The sequence below is a fragment of the Amblyomma americanum genome, chromosome 10 (assembly GCF_052857255.1).
Source record: "Amblyomma americanum isolate KBUSLIRL-KWMA chromosome 10, ASM5285725v1, whole genome shotgun sequence".
NCBI lineage: Eukaryota > Metazoa > Arthropoda > Arachnida > Ixodida > Ixodidae > Amblyomma > Amblyomma americanum.
In genome coordinates this window covers 133,074,996-133,090,623 of record NC_135506.1, presented here as the reverse complement: position 1 = coordinate 133,090,623, position 15,628 = coordinate 133,074,996, and the positions used below count along the sequence as shown (strand labels likewise).

The 15,628-nt window shown below is 46.2% G+C and overlaps 1 protein-coding gene and 1 long non-coding RNA gene across 2 annotated transcripts in view; both read left to right on the top strand.

Moving 5' to 3' along the window:
- The window catches only part of LOC144106427 (uncharacterized), a 306,858-nt gene that overhangs the window by 43,935 nt on the left and 247,295 nt on the right, over window positions 1-15,628 (top strand). The window lies entirely within an intron of this gene.
- LOC144106511 (uncharacterized) lies at window positions 4,346-6,099 on the top strand. Its single transcript, XR_013309035.1, has 3 exons — window positions 4,346-4,425; window positions 5,750-5,833; window positions 6,038-6,099. It is a non-coding gene; the product is annotated as an uncharacterized LOC144106511 (long non-coding RNA).

Below are 15,628 nucleotides of genomic sequence, written 5' to 3'. Positions count from 1 at the left end.
AGCCTTTGCGGCGGGCAGCGGAGACCAATGTCAACGTTGGGTCACAGAAGGGGGTGTTCGCTTTCCGAGGAGACCCGAGGAGAAGGCGGCGGCGAAGGAGGGCGTCCTTTGCCTAAACGTTCGCCGCGGCAGCATCTCCGGCGTCGTCGGGTGTGTCGATTGGGCACTCATCACTATCAAGGAGTCTGGGGGCAGTGCTGCGAACGAGCCGCAAGCGGTTCTACGCTGCGGACGTGATAGTGAGTATACCTCGGCCACTGTTTTTGACCACATGAGTTCAAGTGCTACAAGCTACAAGTGCATGAGCTACAAGTGCGGGCCTCGGCAGCGAGAGTGAGTACGGACTGTGCTTGTTTTTTCTCAGATCTGTGGCGCGAACATGTGCATCCTGGCCGTGGACTCGCGCTGACCAGGATCCTTCCGCGACGCGTTTGTCTGGCGGCATTCCGAGGCGGAGGAAGGCCTGCTGGACGACGTTGATTTTTTTTTTTCTGGGTAAGCAGTAAAATAGCCGTGTCACCCGTCGGGCGAACTCAGTCACATCTATTGAGCTCCAGCACTATGCATTTGCCCGGATCTGCTAAAGCTACAAGAATCAGTCTGGACAGTTACACAAATGCAGACACTTTACACTATGATACAGTTTATTGCCACCCTTTCCTTTTGTTAAATATAATTGCAGCAGAAACACAGGACACATATTACATTGTTGAAATGCATAGCCTTTCCTGTTGAAGAAACCGAAGCAAAATGCACCTGACAGCGCTTGTGTTTTGTAGGAAATCATAGCGCATCATTTATATGAATATGGTGGTAAAAGACTGACCTTACAGTAGTGCTCACTTATACATCTAAATCCTGCATGTATGTATGCTCTTGAATGTCATATTCAGCAAAGCCTGGATGTGGGCTACTTGGCATGAGTCTTCTACTGTATAGCAGAGTGTCCTTTAATGCTGTTGAGATCACTGAGAAGGGACATGCTTAGCTGCGTCATTTTTTTGTTATGCAGGAGACTATGTCTACCCACTGGAGCCATGGCTGCCTGCACCAGTTGCGTGGCATAACAGACCTGACTCAGCAGAAGGCCTGTACAACACGCCACATGCTTTCACACAATTTGTGGCTGAGCGCTGTATTGGTGTGCCGAAGAGCTGCTTCCATTGCTTTCAAGGGAACCGGATGCACCACTGCCAGTGGAAGTGGACAGTGCGCATCATCACCGCACGTGCTGCACTTCACAGCCTCTGTTTGGATGTACCCATATTAGCAGAGGGTGCAGGCGACACTGCCTCTGACCCAGATAACAACGAGCCACCTCTAAATGGTGGCTACCTCGCACAGACAGGATGCGGTACTTTTGGCCTCTCTAGGACGACCCGTCTCCAGAGGAAGGCGTACCGAGGGATGGTGCAGCGGCAGTTGCGATGGAAAATCTAGCGTCCAGAGACGACTCACCATGCTGGCGTTGAGAGTCATATCAGCCACTCTTCCCCTGTTGCCACTGTCATTTCCTTGTGTCAGTGCACAACACACATCTGCAAGTGTGTGAGCAACTGTGTTATGTGGTTGTGCCCTTGGCCAACCTGTGTGCAGCCAGAAGCCAGCAGTGACAAACAAGTGCCCCCCAACGGCTGCCACTTCATTTTCAGTGTGTTTGCTAATATATCTCCCAGTCCCTCAGCAGCATGTTGCAGTCTCTTCCTGAAGACGGAAAAGGTGTTGAAGCAGCTCGCCCAATTTCTGAAAAGCATCATTTTGAACTGTCTTTTGTCAATGCTTATGTCAGCCCACATGCCCCTTCTCTGCTGTCTCCTTCCAGCTTGGTGAAGTGCCTGTGGTCATTACCTGTGTGACGAACATGCATGAACCAAACGTGTAGTGCTGGAATAAGGCATGAAATATTTGTGATGCTTGTTGCAATCAAAAAGCTGTTTTTTATTGCATCATACATTCAGTAAGCGCGTTTATTTTTTTAGGCACAGCATTTGACACGAGTGTTTCTATTGCAGAAAAGGCAGTGTACATACAAGCATACTTTACCTTGATGTACAATTACCATATGGCATTTCTGAGTGCAGTTAAGAAAAAAAAATTCTATAAAATTGAGTTCAAAGTGCATGTTTTCTTTCATACAGAGGCTACCTGTACAATAAATATGGCATAGTACAGTGTACATAATACATTTTCCGGACTACAAAACATTTTGGCACATATAAGTAGTGTAAATACCAAAGCTAAGCTTTACCTTAATGGTGTGTGGCTATGGGTTTCACTGTGCTAAAAGCTGTACCTACTGCAAGGAGACCGCTGTACAACATTGCATAATAAAGATTGTAAGGTGCAGTGGCTACAATGACTGCTGAATTACTAGAACATCTTCACTGATACACAAAGATGTGTAAACATCACAGACACATCATAAAGGAGATGGTGTGTGAGTAGAGGTTAGTTCACAATCACAAATCTGCAACACCGTTACTGGAAATGCTCTACAGCTGTAAGAATATACAGGCAGCTCCATTATGGGAAATTTTGAGCACTCGGTTATTGCCCCATAACTCACACCTAGCTTGGTTTGCGTAACACAGGGCTATGAAGTCTTGTCCATGATGACACGAGACGGTGACAATGCCGAATGGCCGGACAAGCTCCTTATGCTATCACATAATATGTGTGATAAGTACAACTGCTTTCAAGCTACTTTTCGCCTAGGTATTTAATATCCTAGTCATTTTCAACTGGCTGTTCCCTTTGAAACTGGAGTGGCCTGTATACAGGGTGCCTCAGATATGATGCAGCATAATTAAAAAAAGAACCAAGTGGTCTTCCGACCTGAAAGGAAGTGCATGTTAGAAGCTACGCAAAGTATTTAAAGCCCTTCAAACACTGCCCTCACCAAACCCAGTTATAGCAACATCACTCCGCCTGCTGACCAAAATACAATAACATATTACACATCACTGCCCTGTCCTACCTACCTCACTGCCCTGGATCATATGCAATTCAACGCTGTGTACCAGCAAACATGAACAAACTTGCTCAACTTTCTGCCCAGTTGCAATTAGCCTCTATACAAGCAAACTACTTCTTTCCTGGTTGACCCTGGATCTACTACATGATCAGTAAATAACGTTAATGGAACAAGCTCGTTCTCTCCTCGGTGACAATAGCAAAGTTATCAAGTCGAGTGCTTCCTTTCTCTCTAAACAATGTGGAGCATAAACATCACAATTTCTGCATCTTGCACAGGAAAAAAAAAAACTACGGCAACAACTGAACATAAACCGAACGGAGCTACAAAAATACAAACGGCACATCAAGTGCTTAGCCCGATGTGGGCGGCAACACTTGGTTACAAGGCAGAAGAGTGATTGCTGTCACAGAGGCAGGCCGTGTCGGCTCATTTCCCGCACCGAGATTGCAAGCTATCAGCAGCTGCCCCTGTCTGCTCCCGTCTGTCGGCAGTTGCTTCTATGTGATGATTCATGGCTTTCTGGTACTTTCTAAAGAAAATAAACAGAACCACACGTCACTCGGTGATCGATAGGCGTCGACCGAGAACACAGACTAAAGTTGTCTTCGTCGATTTTCGAGCCGAGCGCTGCTTGTAAGTTGATCTCGACAGGCCCGTAGCATTCACTGCCTTCAATCAGATTTTTCTGCGCACTTAAGACATCCGCAAAGTACCTTGATTTTAGAGGACACGCGAAAAAACAGGAACTAGCCATGGAATCAGCTGTTTTCTTGCAGGCCGCCATGTTCACGTTATGCCACTGCCAGCGCGTCCTCATGGCAAGAGAAGTTAACCTGCAGCAAATTTAATTGCAAAACTGAGAATGCTTCTAATTTTCCCTCGTGTTGTTGAGATTGCAACACAGTTTACTACCAAAATATAGCATTACTTGTTTTCTTCATTGCGTTTTTGTTCATTTTCAGACTAACATGTTCACGCTATTCCGCTGACAGCACACCTTCGCGGCAAAAAAAGTGACTGAACAGCAAACTTAATTGCAAAAATTAAAACACTGCTTCTTTTTCTTGGTGCTGTTGGGTTTGAAATACAGTTTCTTAGCAAAATAAAACATTACTCGTTTTTATTCACTGCGTCTTTACTGCAAAACATTAGTCTACGGTCCCTTGTCGTGCGAATAGTGGTTTCAGGGCAGAGCCCACCGTAGCCTTGCTCCGCATTGGCCGATTCGGCGGTTGGCATTACTCGGTGTCATCATTTGGACGTCACGATCTCAAAATTGAGACAGTTTTTTGAGACCGATCCGTAATCCCGCCCCAGGAGTGACAGTTTCTGTTTGTCTGCGAAGTGCAAGCGAAAGTCCACGAACGTATTCCTACCGTCCTGACAGCTTCCCAGTATGGACACCCCGACGACCGCTGCGCAGCAGCTGTTATTCTCCCTTTACGACGGTAAGTTTGCAATACGAAGAGTGTGCACAGTGCGTTGAAACCCACAACTGGCTCTTTCCCGCGCTCAGGCTTTGTGTCGCTTGGTCAGCATGGTGTGGTGCGGGCGCCTCACTTTCAAAGTACACATTATTAAAGCAGTTTCACATGCTATGACTGAGCGAATTCTACGACAAGTGGCGCGACGTAGTGAAAAATTTCTTACTTTTTCGTTGAAACCTTGTCGCTCTGGCCGCGCGAAACAGGTGCGTGCACCGCGGCAGTAGAAATTGCGAGCGTTGTAGTTTCGCATTTGAAACAACCTTTATTTGTTAGGTGCATTTACGAATTGCGTTGTGGCCTGTCCTGGACATGTGCGCTTGATAGCAAATGAATGCGCCAGTGCACAGCACCAAGTATGCGGGCACGCTGCTCGTCAGCTGTGTAGTAGGCTTGCAGTACGTTCAGGACTTAGCAGCAGTGCCGGGCTCTCTGCTCCGTAGCATGTGCTCGTACCATCTGATACCTGTTACAAGTCGTACTCCGTGCGATGGTACATATGTGTCAGAGGAAGTAATGACGGCTAGCGGCGGCTTTTTCGTGCACAACTAGGTATGGGCACCGAGGCCGCACGGCTGCTTGAGCCGCCAAAAGCCTGATCGTTGCACGATTACGCGGAGTGTCGACCAGTATACGACGTACACTTCAACCCGATTCAACAATGGCCCAGGTGGTTTTTTCGGGCAGCGTGGAGCGGTATGTGTACATAGCGAAACTTCATAATATGCAGTGGAATTGTCAGCATGAGCGAAACTCCAAAATGTAATGTGTTCCCACATGAAATTTAGTACCGGGTTCATAATAAACTGCAGCCTCCGCGGTGGCTCAGTGGCTATGGCATGTGCTGTCCCGAAAGACGCGGGTTGGATCTCGGCCGCGGTGGTAGAATTTTGATGGAGGCGAAATTCTAGAGGCCCGTGTACTGCGCGATGTCAGTGCTCGGTAAAGAACCCCAGGTGGTCGAAATTTCCGGAGCCCTCCACTACAGCGTCCCTCACAGCCTGAGTCGTTTTGGATGGTAAACTCCCATAAACCAGAAACAAAACCATAATAAACTTCATCGGTTATGTCAGCTCATCAGGAAAGTATATGCATTGAAAAGTTGTTTACAGGGCTGAGGACGTGGGTTATTTTGTTCTTGACAGCTATTGGATTTAACACACTTTACATATTGTGAATTTTTTTTGTCGGTTTCTGTGGCAGACTCAGCAGGCATAAATTACCTTCTGTCTATCATCCATGCGTGAGGAAGTAATTTAAATGTTTCCCAATTTTTGTTCCTGGACAGAGAGCCAAGGAAGCGAAAATCAAGTACAGCTGCACACAGTGCCTGAAAATGAGCAATCGAGCAGCAGCATGACCTCACCTTATGGTATGTATATATACCGCCAGGTGCAATCTCATGTCTTCGATTTGAAATCATTTACCTTCTTGCAAAGCCTTGCATGTCTGTAATAACATATGTCATGCAGTAGTATTAGTGCATGTGTATTTTGCATCTATAGTAGAGCAAGCTAACTGCAAGCATCAAATGTTACGAATGTGCTAATCTTTGTTTATTCATATCTTGAGACAGGACCATGGACTACAGGTGAAACAAAGCTGCTTCTGGACTGTTATGTACGCTACACGCTACAGGTGGGGCCTCAAAGGAGGTTCCGCAGCAAGAAGATGATGTATGAGCAGATTGCTCAAGACATACGAGAGTTCTTGGAGTCATTCGCACAGGAGTCCAGTGTGAGACAAGGTTCAAGACGCTGGCCAAATGAAAAGGCAATGAGGACAGAAATAATGGAACTTCTGGACAGTCTCGCTGTGCAGTGTCGTATGAAGAAGAATTTGCAGCTATCAGAGCAATTGATGACAGCATTGAGCCTGAAGTTCTGCGAGGTGTGGGAAAAGTTTCATACAATAAGACCATCTCAAACACTGTTAGTGCAGCTCCTTCGAGTGTCAGCTGCTCTGATGGCATCGAGGAAAGCGTCAATGATATATCATCTGATGACCCTACGGTAGATTATGGTTCATTATTTGAGGAGAAAGAAAATAAAAGGTACCGCACAGACAGAAAGATGCGCCCGAGCACATCTAGGATGCAGGAAATGGCATTATGTTTTGAGGAAATGCGAAAGATCAACAATGAAAAAGAAGCTCGGCGCGAAGAAAGAGTACAGAGAAACGTAGACAGGCACCAGGCACTACTCAAAGCTCATGCGGAGCAAATGGCAGTGCGGAAGGATATTTTGAACTCAAAAATAAGAAATTGTTCTTGATTGAAAGAGCATATTTATTCAAGAATATTCCTTGTCAAACTGTGCTGTAATCAAGAATGCTTTGTTCATACCTGTTGAAAGTCACAACATGTGTTCATAAAAGTGCAATGAACGTTTGAGCAATTAAAAGTGCGATAAAAGTTTGGGCAATGCAATCGTTTGTTCTCAACATCATTGCAGCTTCAAAAGAGCTGTGCCAGAGCTTCCCTTTTCAGTTCTTCAAGCCTCCGTAGGGCACTTTCACGAGCAGTTTGCTGTGTCTGCTGGTCTGTTGCCGAGTCTCCTTGCTTGTGCCTGCAATGCCTTCCATCCATACCGTCATCACTTGGCACATCACAGTCGCCAGCGTCCAGGCAAATGTTATGAAGGACACAGCAACTGAGGATGAGCTGGGTTATCTTGTCCACAGTGTAAAATTCCACAAACCGCAGCTGCCGAAATCGTTGCTTTAGCATTACAAATGCGTTTTCAATTTTCACTCGTGTTGCAGCATCGCGGTATATGAACGAAATCATTGCCCGAGTCATGGTGCCATAATTCCTGAAAGGTGTGATCATATATTCCCTTATTGGACATGCTGCATCGCCTAAGATGTGGTACTTGTTATTTTCGCAAACCACTGGCAATTCTTCCTGCACTGTAGACAGCCTGAGGACTCTGGCATCGTGTATTTTGCTGGGTGTTCCAGTGAAAACGTCCAGAAATCTGCACCTTGAGTCGCAAATTCCTTGCATTGTCAGTGACACCTTGTCATGTCTGTTTACATAGGTAGACTTAACCTTGTTGTCCGGACATCGCATACAAACATAGGTGCCGTCAATGCAGCCAGCCACATTCGGAAAGCCAGCAATCTGAAATGCATAAGATGACATTTCTGTGTAGCATTATATGCATGCTACTCTAATGCTTTTTTCTTCTCTACTGTATAAATGCTGAGAGTTTGACTTTCAACCTAATCAGCAATTGCGTCAGCTACCTGCCCACAACTGCTAGGCAGACCTAGAAAAAAAGAATCCCTAGAAAGCTTGTAACATCATCAGGAAGAACAGTGCGAATTAGACAAGGACTGAAGGAAGAAACACATAGACGGGCACTTTTTCCTTCAGTCCTTGTCTAATTGGCATACCAACTCCAAATGGCATACCAACTCACCCAAGCATCAGTCCTAACGAATTGTAACATCGTACAAGGGGCTTAATTTCTCGAATTCTTGAGCCACAGCTTCTTTGTCGCTTCCAAAGTAAATGATTTCTAGGGCAATGTCACACAGAAATTCCATCACTCTTGTGATTACCACTTGCACTGTTGATTCGGCCATGTCGAAAAGGGTGGCTACTTGCCGCATTGACGCCTTGTTGCCAGCGTACCTGGAAATTATCATTACATAAGAATAGTGTACATTCATAGAGCATCAGCGTAAAGATATGTGTGCGGAGATGCGCTGTGCTTCGTCCCTGCAGAGCACTTTGAAGTGCCTGGCTGCACTCCAGACACTGAAGCACTTCATAAAGCACGACCGAAGAGGCGGATAAAGAGATGTAAGGAAATCCTTATTTTTCCCACTGCCGCCTTGTAGGAAACCTGTGCAAGTTTTGAATAGGCGTGGTTGACATGCCGTGTTATCAGCTGCAACAATCGCCTGCCTGCTACAAGAATGAGGAGAAAGGGTATATGACGGAAAGGTGGTGGCGGTAGCAAAAACTCTTTAGTTCCAGCAGAAACCACATATTTGTCAGGCAATGAATGGGATTATGTTTATCCCGGTGCAAAAGAGTGGTTATATACAGTGAAGCTTCTTTGGCATCTTTTTTTATTATTTCCTAGTGATACCCTTGACTGCAATATCGTTCGCGAATAGTCAGTAGACATCAGTCGTGGAGTTTAAAAAATTATTAATGTGAAAGCATTTTATGGTTATGTTGCGTCAGCAAGAATTGTGCGCAAATTCTGTCCGCACGATTATGTCATTCTGTGGAGATAAATGTGCAAAAGTTTGATTGTGTTAGGCAGTGCGTGAGTAGTTCCAAAAAATGAAAAAAGTTCGGGTGCTGAATTGCATTTATTTAAATTTAATTAATGAAAATAAGTGCTATTTGGAGCAGGTTTTGTGACTAATTCAATGAAAAACGATGTAAATGCATAGAAGGCTTATTTATTATAAGAAAAATAAAACAAATAATAATCTAGAAACAGAATAAAATAAGAAAAACTTTTAAAAAGATATTTTTAAATAAACAAAATAAAAACAAAATTTCAAGTGATAAATATAGGACACACTTTAGTGCAATCCTGTCATTTTACCAAAAAAGAATGGCCGCAAAATACGGATATACAGTATTTTTTTATCGCTTTAAAGAATAGTCCTGCGGCCGATCAACTTGGTATGTACAAAACTGCACGGGAAACGCACCCCAGGAACATATTTTTTTCTCGATTCAGTATACAGAATAAACAAAAGACTGCTCACCAAAGAAAGGAGAGAATGTGCTCTTCTGCAGTTTTCACCGCAGAGCCACCGTGAGTTCTGTCCGAGGGGTAAAACCGAGACCCCGCGAATCTCTCGATTAGCTCACGGCATGTCTTCTCAGGGAGACGAAAATTCCTGCGAAACTGGTTCAGAACAGGCATTTATAGACAGCCGCTTTCATAATGTTGACGTACCTTTTCCTTACCTCTTCCTTGGAGTAAAGCCGCACTACTGTCTCCAAGTAGTTTGTTACTATCGGTATTTTTTTCGGAACACCGAAGAGTTTGACGAACATCAGCTCGTAAGCTCCACAGTCTTCGTCTGAACTAGTGGAGTCACTGCTGTCTCCTAAGTCCAGAAGAAGCTTTGACGGGGCGCCAAATGTCGCAATCTGCTTTCGCTTTGCCATGATATATTACGGCACAAAAATCGCGTAGGAAGGACCAACCTTCAGAACGAAACGGAACTATTGGCGCCTTCGCATTCGTCGAAGCAGAATAACCGGTAGCCGTCGAAATAGGGCGAATATCTGTCACGTGACCACAACTCTGCGGGAGCGCCCAGTCGCTCCGAGAAAAAAGCCAGAGCGTCTCGAGCAGCTCTGAGCGAGAGGCGAGCGGTGAGCGCGAGCCAGCCGAACGTGGTTAGAGCGCCAGATTGCGACCAGCCGAATGTGCGTTCGCCTCTCAGAGCGCTACAGAACGCTCTGAAGCGACCAGTCGAAGGTACCAGAATACATTAACCCTTAAGGGAAGTTTTCAAACTTGCACTATTAAGTACGGCTGGTCTAAAACATCGCGGACTTTCATTCCGCTGACCACAGCTCTGAGTCAACCGCTCTCGGCGGTCGTTTCTTTAACTACTCTGCCTGGCGTACACATCCTGCGTGGTGTCACGCGAGATGATAACCACACCCGGGTAGCCACGGGAACCTGTGAGTGCGTTACGATAGTATCCTTGGTAACGCACCCACCGGTGCCGCCGACGGCAACGCCGGCACTGCGACGCGCAAGCCAGGGACGGGCGCCTAACAGCTCTCGCTGTTAAAAGCTCACAGGACAGCAACGACTACGTAACGCGAGATTTGGCGATAGCTGTTGAGGCCTTTAGTAACGTAACCGCTTGTGTAGTGGTCACGTGATGCACCTCTGCACTGGCTGGTGGCTGTTCCAAACAGAGCCAACCGTAGGTGAATGCGACCCAGGCTGACTGGCGCAACCATTGGATTTGCTAGCACCCACCGGTTAGGCCGACGGGGACGGCGACGAAAAAGCCTGGTACGGGCGCCTAACAGCTGCAGCTGTAAAAAAAGGTGCGGAAGCGTTGTCAGTGCGTGAAAAAGGGCTCCGTACAAAACACGTGCAATACATCAGGCCGGGGTCGACGACATGCACTCTGCGCAGAACCCTAGGGCGGAACGTCATAAGTCACATCTGTGCTGAACACAGCGCTGTGTTCGTCCTTCTTCTTCTCCTTCTTCTTTTCTTTGGCTGTGTGCCGTTGGGCTGGAAAACTGACCTTGAATCAAGAATACCAGCTAGCCCAAGAACTAACTCTGCTGAAGTGTAACATTAAGAGACCTGTAGCAGACACAATTGGCGAGGGAACAAACGCGTGTTAATGGCATCCCAGTCGAAATCAAGAGGAAAAAATGGCCTTGGGCAGGGCATGTAACGCCCGGCCCAAGCCCAATTAATGGCTTGGGCCGCCATGTAATGCCCCAGGCAAGATAACCGCTGGTCCTTTAAGGCTAACGGAGTGGATTCGAAGAGAAGGCAAGTTTAGCAGGGGGCGGCAGAAAGTTAGATGGGCGGATGAGATTAAGAAGTTTGCGGGGATACGGTGGGCGCAGCTTCAAACGACAGGGTTAATTGGAGAGACATGGGAGATGCCTTTGCCCAGCAGTGGGCATAGTCAGGCTGATGACAATGAAGTTATCGCATGCGCGGGCATCGTCGCACGTCATAATGCGGTGTTCCGCAATGACCATGATGGATATGTACAGGCAAACACGCGGACACAAGGAAGACAGACACATGGGAGATGGGAGTCCTCACATCAACCCCGGCGCAGTGTGCAGAGGTTACGCGATGCACCACTGCACTGCCATGGCAGGTGCTCCCAGTGGTGTGGCCTTGTGCCGCCCGGGGTGCTTTTCCCAAACGGCCAATTATTACTTTAACTGCCACCTGCCTCGGTGGCCAGTTAGCTCACTATCCGGTGGACAGGTGGTGATGATGGCGCAAGGTCACGTGACCTAGGCGGCCAATCTGCCTTACAAGTTGTTCTCTGGGCACCACCGGCCAGAGTCATGCTCGTGATTTTTCAACGCCGACAAAGCCGACGCTAGATTGTCTGTGTAATGGGGCCTTGCACACTATCGCATTATTAATTTATTGAAAGATGAAAATGCAGACGAATCGGTAATTAGTTACAAGCTCTTTGTCGCGATTTGTAACTACTGGACTATTTCTTGCATTTTTTAGAAGATCGGCAAAAACGGTGGTGCTAAAATTTGAGCTTATTATATAGTTAACTATGTCAGAAATCAGAGGAGCAGCTAAATTCAGATGGCGCACACAAATGTATTCTGAACCTGATCTTGTATTTTTGGGTTGAGAGAGTGTTAGGCGCAGTTCATTAAGGAATCAAAAGAATTATAGGAATGGGAAGAATGGGGCAAGTTAGGTCTTGAAATTGAGCGCGATTGATTGCAAAATAATGACAAGCAATTGAAGAAAGCATTCGCAATATCATTAGACTGGTCATTATGTCGTCGATGATAATTTCAGGAACGGTAGTACTGTGAGCCGTAGCGGTGGCTTAGTGGTTATGGCGCTCGGCTGCTTAACCGAAAACGCGGGTTCTAAACTATCCGCGGCGGTCGCATTTTGATGTATGCAAAATGCTAAAGGCCTGTGTGCTGCGCGATGTAAGTGCACGTTAAAGAACCCCAGGTGGTCCAAATTTCCTGGAGCCCTTCTCATAGCCTGAGCCGCTTTAGGAGTTTGAACCCTCGTAAACTGGAAACCAATATATGTGATGTCGTGCGTTAACGATTTTGTTCAATGGTTTTCATTGCCGCATGCAGTTATTTTTAATTATATTTAATGCTCTCTCATAATGTCGCATTTTAGCTTGCCCTATTAGAGAGTTAAGAACGTAACGGTATCTCGCATAATGGGCTGAAAGAGCAATGTGATAAGCCATCTTTTTTTTTTTGCGAATGCTTTCTCAAAGCAAATTTGCCATCCAAGGATGAAATGTGAATTTGTATTTATTTTTACATTTTACAGTAGAAGTGTCGGAAGAAACGGCTCGCAGAAAAAAAGTGCAGAAGTATGCAAGTGGTCGAGCAGGGACGCGTACATTATACACTACTGACGAATCAGTAGGAGTTAGTGATTCCGTAAATTTTTCACCGTCATGTAAAGATTGCAAAAACACTGAAAAACTGTGCGCAAACTGAACTTTTTGTTGAAAAATTTGTAAAATTTTCAAGCAATTAAACCGAGTAGACGTGCCGAAACAGGTGTTCATTCTTCAATTCCATGGCACACTTAAGCTCCGCCTACAGGGTTTGACATGATATCTTCTGTGGGTCAACACCCATATATGCAGAACTGGTCATTATCTTCTTAATATTCACTGATATCGGCGAGTCCTCATACCACTACCAGTGCGCGGCTGAGCGATGCGCCACTGCACTTGCAGGCGGCTTTTTCTATCAAGCCACCGGGAGGGATTGTGCGACTTGCGTTGGTCTTCATGCGCAATCTCTCGCGCAGCTGGCGCGACGCTCCTCCTAACTTACCCGAGTTACTACCCGAGCTACTCCCCGTGGTTATTCGAGTAACTAGGGTAAGGCAGGGCACAAACTCGGGTTGCCTGGCAACGACACCCGCCTCGGCTTCGGGAGGTAGTGGGCTTGTCTCCCGCTACAGGCCGGTTGTCCACCGGTTTCTTCAAAATGGGTACAAGCTATGCCTCTGCCTGGGGCTCGGCTTGCTAGGGTTGCATGGGTTGGCAAAGGAGCCTGCGCCTTCCAATCCCGTCACTGTGTGCTTTGAAGGGTCGTCGAGTTTGCCTTACTGGCAAATTTTGCTATGCATCTGAAGGTTACCCAATTCCCACGAAATATTGATACGTGCCACGTGCCACGAATTGCTCGTAACAATATTTTGGTGCCAGTAGCTCAGCATAATTCACTGTTGTTTCACAATTATTATCTGAAACGATCCCAATTGATATTTTATGGCAATTGCAACTACTTGGTGCTAGCGCTGGACCCACATTGAAAGCGAGGTTTTACTGCACATCAGAAGGTTCGAACAATCGCATCAACACAGATATAACGTTTCTTATAAGATTTCACCGTTGCCTCACAAATAAAACTAATATCGAAGAAAGCTCTACGTGCCGGCGCACACAACACACATACACACAAACACATACACACTAACACGCACATAGGGCACTTTCCCGACCATGGAGCAGTATACTGCCAACGTGGTAAAAGAAAACGGCTGTAGTGTGTTTGTATCCTGTCTCGCACGCACCCCATTTTTTTATATCCGGTTCCCGCTTTTAAACGACTCTTTGTGCGTAGGGACTTATAGGTAGGCAGTTAATCACTATTTAAGTGCGACGTGCTGCAGTATGCACAGAGTAAAAAAACCGCCACATGTTTCATAGCTTTGTAAAACAGAACAGCGCGCACTTTGACAGGGACACGAGGAAGACACGACACAGACTTGTCCCTGTCAAAGTACGGCGCGCTGTTCTGCTTTAAAAATGAATTACCAACTCGCCCAAGCATCCGCTCTAACGAATTTCATAGCTTTGAACATGAGCGGTAAACACCGAAAAAAGAAAACGGCTCATAGGGCGACCACTCCTGTTTTATGTTCGGTGAAATTAAGAGCTATTTTTCTTCGCTCAGATTTAAAACACCAGAGGACAGCTTCGCACGATGGCTGACAGAAACTCTTAATATGAATGGCTAAATAAAAGGAAATGCCTTTTCATATATGTCACGAGAAAAGAAGGAGCGCAGTCATCGTCGAAGCCTCGGTGAACTCTTGAAACACGCCGTTGGAGAAAAGATCACCGAGGTATTTTACAAACCATAGTGAACGAGGAGCTTTAATGGAGCCTTCGACCACCTGAAGATCTTAAACGTACATTAACATCGCAGAGTAGGTGTGTCCTTTTGCAAAAGCTTCCGTCCAAATGCGGCCGCTACGGTCGCAATTCGGCCACGCAGTCAAGCTTAAAAATAAAATTAAACGCATGATTAGCAAATGCGATATCAAATGAAGAGCGTTAAATAAATTGTTATCAACTATGCTTTCGACAAATCTGGATACCAACTTCTACATCACGACACCACGATTCGTTCGGTACCATCCACATTCCTCTGCGAGCACTGGTTAGCCCGCCACGACACTCCGACAGTCGCCCCTATTCAGGTTTCGAAGAACAAAGGTCGTTGGTACGAATCCCTCACACGCACCAGGCTTCAAACCTACTAACAACTTCGCGCGCAGAGCTGTGCCAGTATGTGTGCCACACTCCGAACCCTCTGAGTGAAGCGGGTGGGCCCCAATTTTGTTACCAGTGGCGCCCCCAAGTGGAACCTGTGTCGGCACCCGCTCAGACGGTGCATATATAGCGGAACGCCAGTACGAAGTGTAATACAATCGTTCCGCCGGCACGATAACTGAGCCCGCGGCCACATGGTGGGATGTCACATTCCGCTGACCTGAGGTGTTCCGGCCATGATCACGTGATTTAGCCGGCAGCTGAAGTTTGAGAGTGGACAGAAAAATACACGAAAACCAGCAAATGTAACCAGGAAGAGCTAACGGTCTTAAAAGCCAAAACATAACCACTGAACTCCTGTGCCGGATTAAAAAGGTATAAAACAGGGAAGTGCGTCTGTAGCTCGAATGAGCCACTGTCAAGGCGGCCGCAAATAGTTTTGTTCAAGCGGTCTTCTCAGCCTTCTGCACATTATGGTAAACGAAAGCAACTTAAACTATTTTTTAGAAAGGTCTACTACTGCTGCGAAAACTTCCATAAAGTCATTGTCATTCTGCACTACTTTCGAAGCATTGCGCCACGAACCAAGAAAAAGCACACCTGGAAGATTGATGCGGCTGCTTCTATTTCTCCACAGAAATGAAATGTAATAGGTTTCTCGAGCCTACCTGATTCCGTACTGCTTTGTCTTATGCGGAAGAGAGCAGCGTGTGCTGGGTCGAAGAATTTCCTTCTTTACGCTAATAACCTATGCTCGTCGGAACCGCGAAAAGCCAAGTGAACGTTTCTGTTTAATAAATAATTTCTATAAATGCTCACTCCTGCCTAAGGCTTGGTAACAAGGCTTGCTTTACCTACAACACAAGTAAATAAATAAATTTGT